The 11,279-nt window shown below is 40.8% G+C and overlaps 1 long non-coding RNA gene across 1 annotated transcript in view; it reads right to left on the reverse strand.

Moving 5' to 3' along the window:
- LOC127686708 (uncharacterized) overlaps positions 1–10,985 on the reverse strand; it is an 80,428-nt gene extending 69,443 nt beyond the window's left edge. Inside the window, exon 1 of the long non-coding RNA XR_007978230.1 lies at positions 10,790–10,985. This is a non-coding gene — a long non-coding RNA (uncharacterized LOC127686708). The remainder of the gene's footprint in view (positions 1–10,789) is intronic.
- Between the last annotated feature and the right edge of the window lie 294 nt (positions 10,986–11,279).

The raw sequence follows: 11,279 nt of genomic DNA on the forward strand, positions 1-11,279 counted from the left end.
ACACATGAAGGACATACATAAAGAAATTCAGGAGAAAATGGATCAAAAGTTAGAAGCCCTTGCAAGGGAAACACAAAAATCATTGAAAGAAATCCAGGAGAATACAAAAGCCAACAAGGAGGAAATGCAGAAAACACTTAAAGAAATACAGGAGAACTTTGGTCAACAGGCTGAGGTCATGAAAGACAAAACACAAAAATCTCTTAAAGAATTACAGGAAAACACAAACATTCAAGTGAAGGAGCTAAGCAAAACCATCCAGGATCTAAAATCAGAAGTAGAAACAACTAAGAAAACTCAAAGGGAGACAACTTTGGAGATAGAAAGCCTTGGGAAGAAATCAGGGGACAGAGATGCAAATATCAACAACAGAATACAAGAGATAGAAGAAAGAATCTCAGATGCTGAAGATTCCATAGAAAACATGGACTCAACAGTTAAAGAAAATGCAAAATGCAAAAAGCTTGTAACCCAAAATATCCAGGAAATCCAGGACACAATGAGAAGACCAAACCTAAGGATTATAGGCATAGATGAGAGTGAAGATTTACAACTTAAAGGGCCAGCAAACATCTTCAATAAAATTATGGAAGAAAACTTCCCTAACCTAAAGAGAGAGATGCCCATGAATATACAAGAAGCCTACAGAACGCCAAACAGACTGGACCAGAACAGAAATACTTCCCGTCACATAATAATCAAAACACCAAATGTTCTAAACAAAGAAAGAATACTAAAGGCAGTAAGAGAAAAAGGCCAAGTAACATATAAAGGAAGACCTATCAGAATCACAGCAGACTTTTCACCTGAGACTATGAAGGCTAGAAGGTCCTGGGCAGATCTCATGCAGACTCTAAGAGAACACAAATGCCAACCAAAACTACTATATCCAGCAAAACTCTCAATCACCATAGATGGAGAAACTAAGATATTTCATGACAAAACCAAGTTTACCCAATATCTATCCACAAACCCGGCCCTAAAAAGGATAATAGGAGGACAACACCAATACAAGGAGGGAAGCTTCACCCTGGAAAAAACAAGATAGTAACCCTTCATCAAACCCAAAAGAAGTTAAGCATTCAAATTTAAAAAATAACGTCAAAAATGATAGGAAGTAACAATCACTATTCCTTAATATCTCTTAACATCAATGGACTTAATGCCCCAATAAAAAGACACAGACTAACTGAATGGATATGTAAACAGGACCCTACATTTTGCTGCTTACAGGAAACACACCTCAGGGTCAAAGACAAACACTACCTTAGAGTAAAAGGCTGGAAGACAATTTTACAAGCAAATGGTCTCAGGAAACAAGCTGGAGTAGCCATTTTAATATCAGATAAAATTGACTTTCAACCCAAAGTCATCAAAAGAGACCCTGAGGGACACTTCTTGCTGGTCAAAGGAAAAATACAAAAAGAAGAACTGTCAATCCTGAACATCTATGCCCCAAATGCAAGGGCACCCTCTTTCGTAAAAGAAACTTTATTAAAACTAAAAGCACACATTGCACCTAACACAATAATTGTGGGTGACGTCAACACTGCACTTTCCTCAATGGACCGATCAGGAAAACAGAAACTAAACAGGGACACAATGAAACTAATTGAAGCTTTGGACCAATTAGATTTAACAGATATATATAGAACATTCTATCCTAAAACAAAAGAATATACCTTTTTCTCAGCACCTCATGGTACCTTCTCCAAAATCGACCATATAATTGGTCACAAGACAGACCTCAACAAATATAAGAAGATCGAACTAATCCCATGCCTCCTATCTGATCACTATGGAGTAAAAGTGGTCTTCAATAGCAACAGAAACAACAGAAAGCCCACATACACGTGGAAACTGAACAATACTCTACTCAATGATACCTTGGTCAAGGAAGAAATAAAGAAAGAAATTAAAGACTTTTTAGAACACAATGAAAATGAAAACACAACATACCCAAATCTATGGGACACAATGAAAGCAGTGCTAAGAGGAAAACTCATAGCCCTGAGTGCCTCCAAAAAGAAAATGGAGAGAACATACATTACCAGCTTAATGACACACCTGAAAGCCCTAGAACAAAAAGAAGCTATTTCGCCCAGGAGGAGTAGAAGGCAGGAAATCATCAAACTCAGGGCCGAAATCAATCAAGTAGAAACAAAGAGAACCATACAAAAAATCAACAATACCAGGAGCTGGTTCTTTGAGAAAATCAACAAGATAGATAAACCCTTAGCCAGACTGACCAAAGGGCACAGAGAAAGTATCCAAATTAACAAACTTAGAAATGAAAAGGGAGATATAACAACGGAAACTGAGGAAATCCAAAAAATCATCAGATCCTACTACAAGAGCCTATACTCAACACAACTGGAGAATCTGGAGGAAATGGACAATTTCCTTGACAGATACCAAATACCAAAATTAACTCAGGACCAACTAGACCATCTAAACAGTCCCATAATGCCTAAAGAAATAGAAGGAGTCATAGAAAGTCTTCCAACCAAAAAAAGCACAGGACCAGATGGCTTCAGTGCAGAATTCTACCAGACCTTCAAAGAAGAGTTAACACCAATACTCTTCAAACTATTCCACAAAATAGAAACAGAAGGAACACTACCCATTTCCTTCTACAAAGCCACAATTACGCTGATACCAAAGCCACACAAAGATCCAACAAAGAAAGAGAACTTCAGACCAATTTCCCTTATGAACATCGATGCAAAAATACTCAATAAAATTCTTGCCAACCGAATCCAAGAACACATCAAAACGATCATCCACCATGATCAAGTAGGCTTTATCCCGGGAATGCAGGGTTGGTTCAATATACGGAAATCCATCAATACAATCCACTACATAAACAGACTCAAAGAACAAAACCACATGGTCATTTCATTGGATGCTGAAAAAGCATTTGACAAAATTCAGCATCCCTTCATGCTTAAAGTCTTGGAGAGAACAGGAATTCAAGGCCCATACCTAAACATAGTAAAAGCAATATACAGCAAACCGGTAGCCAGCATCAAACTAAATGGAGAGAAACTTGAAGCAATCCCACTGAAATCAGGGACCAGACAAGGCTGCCCCCTTTCTCCTTATCTTTTCAATATTGTACTTGAGGTACTAGCTCGGGCAATTCGACAACATAAGGAGGTCAAAGGGATACAAATTGGAAAGGAAGAAGTCAAACTATCATTATTTGCAGACGACATGATCGTCTACCTAAGTGACCCAAAGAACTCCACTAGAGAGCTCCTACAGCTGATAAACAACTTCAGCAAAGTGGCAGGTTATAAAATCAACTCAAGCAAATCAGTGGCCTTCCTATACTCAAAGGATAAGCAGGCTGAGAAAGAAATTAGGGAAATGACCCCCTTCACAATAGCCACAAACAGTATAAAGTATCTTGGGGTGACTCTTACCAAACATGTGAAAGATCTGTATGACAAGAACTTCAAGACTCTGAAGAAGGAAATGGAAGAAGACCTCAAAAAATGGGAAAACCTCCCATGCTCATGGATCGGTAGAATCAATATAGTTAAAATGGCCATTTTGCCTAAAGCACTATACAGATTCAATGCAATACCCATCAAAATCCCAACTCAATTCTTCACAGAGTTAGAAAGAGCAATTATCAAATTCATCTGGAACAACAAAAAACCCAGGATAGCTAAAACTATTCTCAGCAACAAAAGGAAATCTGGGGGAATCAGTATCCCTGACCTCAAGCAATACTACAGAGCAATAGTGTTAAAAACTGCATGGTATTGGTACAGCGACAGGCAGGAGGATCAATGGAACAGGATTGAAGATCCAGAAATGAACCCACACACCTATGGCCACTTGATCCTCGACAAAGAGGCTGAAAACATCCAATGGAAAAAAGATAGCCTTTTCAACAAATGGTGCTGGTTCAACTGGAGGTCAGCATGCAGAAGAATGCGAATTGATCCATCCTTGTCTCCTTGTACTAAGCTCAAATCCAAATGGATCAAGGACCTCCACATAAAGCCAGACACTCTGAAGCTAATAGAAAAGAAACTGGGGAAGACCCTTGAGGACATCGGCACAGGGAGAAAGTTTCTGAACAGAACACCAATAGCGTATGCTCTAAGAGCAAGAATTGACAAATGGGACCTCATAAAATTACAAAGTTTCTGTAAGGCAAAGGACACCATCAAGAGGACAAATCGGCAACCAACAAATTGGGAAAAGATCTTCACCAATCCTACATCAGATAGAGGGCTAATATCCAATATATATAAAGAACTCAAGAAGTTAGACTCCAGAAAACCAAACAACCCTATTAAAAAATGGGGTACAGAGTTAAACAAAGAATTCTCGCCTGAAGAACTTCGGATGGCGGAGAAGCATCTTAAAAAATGCTCAACTTCATTAGTCATTAGGGAAATGCAAATCAAAACAACCCTAAGATTTCATCTTACACCAGTCAGAATGGCTAAGATTAAAAATTCAGGAGACAGCAGGTGTTGGAGAGGGTGTGGAGAAAGAGGAACACTCCTCCACTGCTGGTGGGGTTGCAAATTGGTACAACGACTCTGGAAATCAGTCTGGCGGTTCCTCCGAAAACTGGGCACCTTACTTCCAGAAGATCCTGCTATACCACTCCTGGGCATATACCCAGAAGACTCCCCACCATGTAATAAGGATACATGTTCTACTATGTTCATAGCAGCCCTATTTGTAATTGCCAGATGCTGGAAAGAACCCAGGTATCCCTCAACAGAAGAGTGGATGCAAAAAATGTGGTATATCTACACAATGGAGTACTATTCAGCCATTAGAAACAATGAATTCATGAAATTCTTAGGCAAATGGATGGAGCTAGAGAATATCATACTAAGTGAGGTAACTCAGACTCAAAAGGTGAATCATGGTATGCACTCACTAATAAGTGGATATTAACCTAGAAAACTGGAATACCCAAAACATATTCCACACATCAAATGAGGTACAAGAAGAAAGGAGGAGTGGCCCCTGGTTCTGGAAAGACTCAGTGAAACAGTATTCAGCAAAACCAGAACCGGGAAGTGGGAAGGGGTGGGTGGGAGGACAGGGGAAGAGAAGGGGGTTTGCGGGACTTTCGGGGAGTGGGGGGGCTAGAAAAGGGGAAATCATTTGAAATGTAAATAAATTATATCGAATAAAAAAAAAGAAAAAAAATGTAGAATTATAAAGAAACAAGGCAAAAAAATCTCAGTAAAACCATCCTTGAACAAAAAAGGCTAAATATTAGATAGTGCAGAAGGACTGACTACAGGCGACAGATGTAAGTTTTGGAAAAGGATATAAATAAAGGTAATTGTTTTTCCTGGGATAACTCTGTCATAGATTTTTTTGGTGGTGTTTTGGTATTCCATAAGTACATGCAATAATTCCATAGTGAAGGTGTATAGTTCTATGTAAATCTCCATGCCTTTGCGATGGTTATTCTAACTAGAGTTTATTGAGATGTATAGTCTTTTGATCTGGTTAATTTCGGTGTGTAATGTTCCTTATTTGCAAGTTTTTTAAATAATAAAGTAAGAAAATTATTTTTTCTACCAAACTTTCATTTTTTTTCTGAGAATCTATTACAGCAAACATTATACACACTCAAATATGAGGTAAATGAAACTTGAAAACTTTCCCCAGAAGACTAAAGGAAGAACTCATTGTCAGCAGAAAGAGTTGAAGAGCTTCAAGAAAAGCATCATACAAATATGGCCTCTGCAACTTGATATCTTTAAAAATTATCCATACTAGCTCATGATTACAAACATACAGCGTGTTCATCTAAAATATTACATGACTCAGGTATTATGAATGAAGAGCATTCCTCAACAAAGATATACTGAAATGCCTGTCTCCAGGGCCTAGGATTTGTCTTTATTTGGAAACAATTGTCTATAGAGAGGTGCAGTTAAAATGAACTATTTAGAGTGGGTTTTAATAGAAGATAGCCTGTATCTTTGTATCAGTCAGGTTTCTAGAGGATCAGAACCCATGACATGAAGCTATAGTAAATGGGATTTGTTAGATTGCTTATGCAACATGGTCTAGGCAGTCCAACAATAGCTGTCTCAGCTCTCAGGAAAGCGGAGAACCCTGTAGCTGTTCAGTACATGAGTCCAAATGCCTAAGCAAGCACAACCTGAAGCTGAAAGCCTAGAGGATTTGTGGGCAGCCACTGGTCTTCAGTCCACATTGGGAGGCAAGGAGACAAAGAGGAGAGCTCTTCTCTCAGACTCCCTTTCATCTTGGATGCTACCTGAAGGGCCACCTATACTCAAGATGGGTCCTCCCACTTCAACTAACCTGGTCAATCAAATGCCTCCCAACTATGCCTAGAAGCTTCTCTTCCAGAAGTTGACAACCAAAATTATCAATCACAGTCTTCATGGAAGGGAAATCTGAACACAGAGCAAAAGCTGTCCAGGGGGATGCTTGTGAATGAGGCAAGAAAACCGCATGAAGATGAAGACAGAGAATAAAGTGATGCTCTACAGTCAACCACCACCAGACACAGCCAACAAATCAGCAGAAGCCAGGAGACTGGTGTGTAATGGGGTCCCCATTGGTATCGGCAGACAGAACCTCACCAGATCTTGACCTCTGACTTCAAGCTCTATCCTGTTGCATAAATGACCCAGACTGTGGCCCTTTCTGTGGCAGAACTAACCAACTAACACAAGAGGTTTGCATTTTGGAAGCTCATCCCACTATGATTGAAGCCCAGACCAATGTGCTCCAAAATGATATGGGGAGAGTCATGAAGGACTCCCCAAGACTTCTGCATATCTAATGGGCTTACTACCTCAAGTACACCCTTCTATATTGCTAAATTTCCCCTTTGGTTATGAATTCTAACTCTACATTTTGTTTTTGCAGATTGAAACCAAACTATTATGTAAAAAAGATCTGTCTCATTTCATCTATTGTGCCTATCTTTTTCCTTAGTTTCTTTAACAAATTGATTAACTGTCCTTTGGTCTTCATTCATTCTTTCTACCAAGTATTTATTTAAATCTTAGTTTTTAATTCCTTCTCCTGTTTTTGTGTTTGGTGGTGATGGTGGTGATGGAGTGTGTGTGTGTGTGTGTGTGTGTGTGTGTGTGTGTGTGTGCATAACTAGAAGTTGGTTTTTATGTACAATAATACTCTACAGAAGTCAAAATGAAACCCCTTCCTAGGTAGGTAGTGTGTTGCTCTGGAGAACTATCAAACACAAGCCTGGAAAGTCTTGCTTGGTAAAGTCTATTTCAGTCATGGCTCAAGTCCTAAGATATACCCCTTAAACCTGACCCCATGGCCATCTTTTCTCAGACATCATATAAACATCTGGGTATATTTTCAAAGTCTTATCTACAAACTAATGACAATATCATCTATTCTGTATGTCTATGGCAAATTTTATTGCTCAAGCACAAGGGATCAATGTATGTCTATTCCTTTGCCTTTCAAGTACCAATTTCTCTAAAACATAAATATCAACCTTCTGCCACCTTAATCTTTTATATTTGTGACCATAGAGTCTATTATGACTATGCTTTTAGTGGCTTACATGCATTAGCATTACCTTCAGGAAGACCTAAGAATATACAGGATGTTCCTCAATTTCTGAAATGAAAGACTCATAACACCCTCCTTGGAATAGGGCTATCAGAACATATATATAACGCACCCCCATAGTGTCTGTAACAGACCCTCTCTACTCACCCCCCAAAACAAACAAAAACAAACAAACAAACAAAAAACAGAAGGCATACAAGACACTACCACTGAGTCAAACCTTCTGGATCTCTCTGCAATCTCACAAGCTGCTCTGAATTCAGACTTAAGTCCATATCCTCAGCACTATCATATTATGACTGCAAGGACCTCAGCTCCAAGCTGGCCTTAAAGTCTTGAGAAACAACTGTGACTAGACAAAGCTATCTCCTAAAAACTCTGCCCAAGGAGTGCCATCATTCCAAATTTGAATTGAAAAAAGAAAATGAGCTATATACAGGACAAGAGAGGAGGACACGTGGCCTCCCTTCCTGTACCTGACATATTCACTCAGGCCATGGAAAATGGGACTGAGCATCACAGGCTGGAGGGAGATATTCTTTGATCTCAGATCGATGTTGATATACACAATCTCTGAAAGGAATACTGAGCATCCACTTTAAGAGGCTGCATTCACAACATGCTTTGAATTTGATGTAAATGAAAATAAATCACGTTGATTTTTCACCAAGATATGGGGCCAAATCATTATTTCAGAATATGAACAAGTTTTGAATTAGCTCTGAAAGACACAAATCAAAAAGTCTGAGATCCAACAGCTTGGCGGTTACCAAGCGTCTAGTTTATGCTTAATTCTAGGAACTCAAAAATATAAATTAGACCCAATTTCAAGACTGTCCTAAAGAGTAAGGACAACAATAACATATAAGGTGCCAGTCACCAAGGGGCCACTGGACTGGGATGTTTCTCTCCCTCTTTCCTGTAACCCTGAGAAGCATGTGTGGATGTGACACATCTTGTCTTCCATGGAAGTTGTGTGTGGTGTGAAGGTGATAACATGGGAGCCCAGGGAAGAAGTGGCCATTGAGGACAAAGTACCTCAGATAGCTGGTGGAGCTGACAGAAGGAGCTATAAGCACCAACAATTTACAGCTGGACCACATCCTCTCAAAGAGACTCTTTGAAAGCTTTTTTTGAATATGTATATGTGTATGAAGAGAAAATCCCACGTGATTAAAGGTGCTTATGGAGTCCAGAGAAGGCCATTGAATCCTCTGGAGCAGGAGTTATAGGTAGTAATCCACCCAGCATGGGTGCTAGAGGTGGAATTCTGCTCCTCCACTAAAACAGTGCACATTAAGCTCTGGGCCATCTCTAAGTTAGTGTTGACAGCTATGCCAACTGTTGCTTCAGTTTGGAGTCACTTTTAGTTTCACCTTTGGAGACAGGCTCTCTGACCATCCTGCTGCCACCAACAAAATTTTATGACCTTAAAAAAGTTGCATGTACTCAGAGGATGGTTGGTGAAAAGGAACTCTTAGTTTACCTCAGGATTCTGTCACACGCACGAAACAACTACACATCCACGAAACAACTACACATACACATACAGCCTACACATACAGCATGCACAAATCAACCCAAAATATTCAAGACCAATTTGATTGAGAAAGCTCACCCACTACAAGCTCACAGAACCCACTGCCCTAGCTCCTGGGATCTAGTGTGGTTTTCCTACACCCCAGCTCCCCCTTCACCATGTCAGTGAGGGATTGTTTGGGGAAGAAGGAAAAAAAAGCCCACACTCTTCTCAACTCCTGTCAGAACATTAGCATTTTTGGAAGAGTTTAGTTCTTTTTAAGACTTGGAGTGAGTGAGAAGCGTTTTAGAAAAGCTAAAAATATCTGTTAAACAAGAAGGGAGCACCCGCCAGCCCGCTGTTCCTTCTGAGCACAAGGTTCGACAGCCTGGGCGTGAAGTCCTCTACTGGGACTCAAGGACCTTGAGGGAGGTGTCAGCTGTTCAACAGCTTAGGAACAAAGATAAAGGGAGGTGAAGTTAGAGGTCTTTGCCATGCCACAGCCGCTAATGGCCTATGAAGCTCACCATATTCGAATTCCTCCTGCTATAACCAAGAAGGCCAAGACAAGAACAGACTGAGAAACTTGTCCATAGTCACTACACAGAGAACTGCACCCATGGGGAAGGAAGACCAGGCTATCCTCGTGTGTGGGTCTCACCATTATACTGGTGTACCCACAACCCTCAGAGTATTTAGGAGAAAGAGGGAAAGAAGTAGCCCTAGCTCATGGTTCTGATCTTTTTTGCTTGAGTTTGTCAGGCAACCTGAAGGACCTACAGTCAAAATCGGACTTTCAGGGATCTCAAGGGCAGACACTTTCGAACACTTGAGGTCTTCCTCTAACCTCAGCATGGTTACACATAGGCACGGTCAGCCTTGAATATGCACATATATACGCATGCATATTCATGCACACACACACACACACACACACACCTACTTTCACAGACATGCCCTAAAATGATGTTTTGTCATTTATCTGCCCATCCTCTAATCTAACCATCATATCCAATTATCCTTTCAACTCTAAGTATTAGCAGAAGCCCAGGAGCACCCAAATGACTACCCAACATTGCTCTAAAGTGACAGAAACATTTGGAAATGGTGCTTCGGGTCTGGAAAAACAGCAAAAAGGAGAGGTGAGAGGGAAAAGTAATTGAATTCAGCAACAGCCCATGTGCCCTTCCTGACAGGGCTTCTCACATTTAAGTTCCTCATCACACACACACACACACACACACACACACACACACACACACACATACACACACACACACACACACACACACAGAGAGAGAGCGCTTAATCCCTGTATCATTGGCTGCCACTGGTTTTCTAAGAAGCTTAACAGGGCATGCTCTGACTTCAACAATGGCCCACTAATAGCTTTATATTTCTCCCCAGTATTACAAGCTCCTATCTCCTAATGAAATCAAGAAATCAAGGAGACAGCAGGAGAGTGAGCAAACACGGAGCAGAGCCAAGGACACCCTGGGACTCTCTGAGCTCCAAATAATCACCTGCACGCACTGATCAAACGTTAACTTCCACTTCGGAAAAGAGTTGCTTCTCTCTAGCTGAAGCAAACTTCCTCCCCACTGTACTTGAGAGGGCATAACATGCCCCATGTAGCTATGATCTGACTGAGGGTGAGTGTGTTCTCCTTGGTGGGGAGGGTTGATTGAGTACCTTTCAGTTGACTGTCAGCTTAGAGCATCTGATGTCCAGGTCCTTCCCAAGGGTGCTCATGTGAACAGTCCTCCAAGAGAGAGGTTCAATGTTAGTTAATGCTAGGTTTGCCTTGATTGCACATGGGTTGTTCTTTACATGTCTGTCCTTGTAGGGTACACTTTGGTACTTCCTTCTGGGTATTGAGGCACTTGTGTTTTCCCAACTTGCTGAGCCATGTGACACATCTGGTGAGGGCTGCTGGCCACCACCTTTTGTTTAAACTCCCTGGGTAGCTTCTTGCTACTATGAAAGTAAACAACAAATGTTTGTAATATGGCCCTACTTACTTCCCCTGTCCAGTTCCCTTTTCACCCCAGCTTGCGCGTTACACTGTCCACTTCCATCAGCATGAGACCTGGCTAACTGACACTCGCTTCTGCCCCTACACCAGGGCAGCTCCCTATGTTGTCTCCCAGCCCTCTGCTCCTGTCTCCCACACTCACCCTGT

Source organism: Apodemus sylvaticus, chromosome 6 (assembly GCF_947179515.1).
Source record: "Apodemus sylvaticus chromosome 6, mApoSyl1.1, whole genome shotgun sequence".
NCBI classification, from domain to species: Eukaryota; Metazoa; Chordata; class Mammalia; order Rodentia; family Muridae; genus Apodemus; species Apodemus sylvaticus.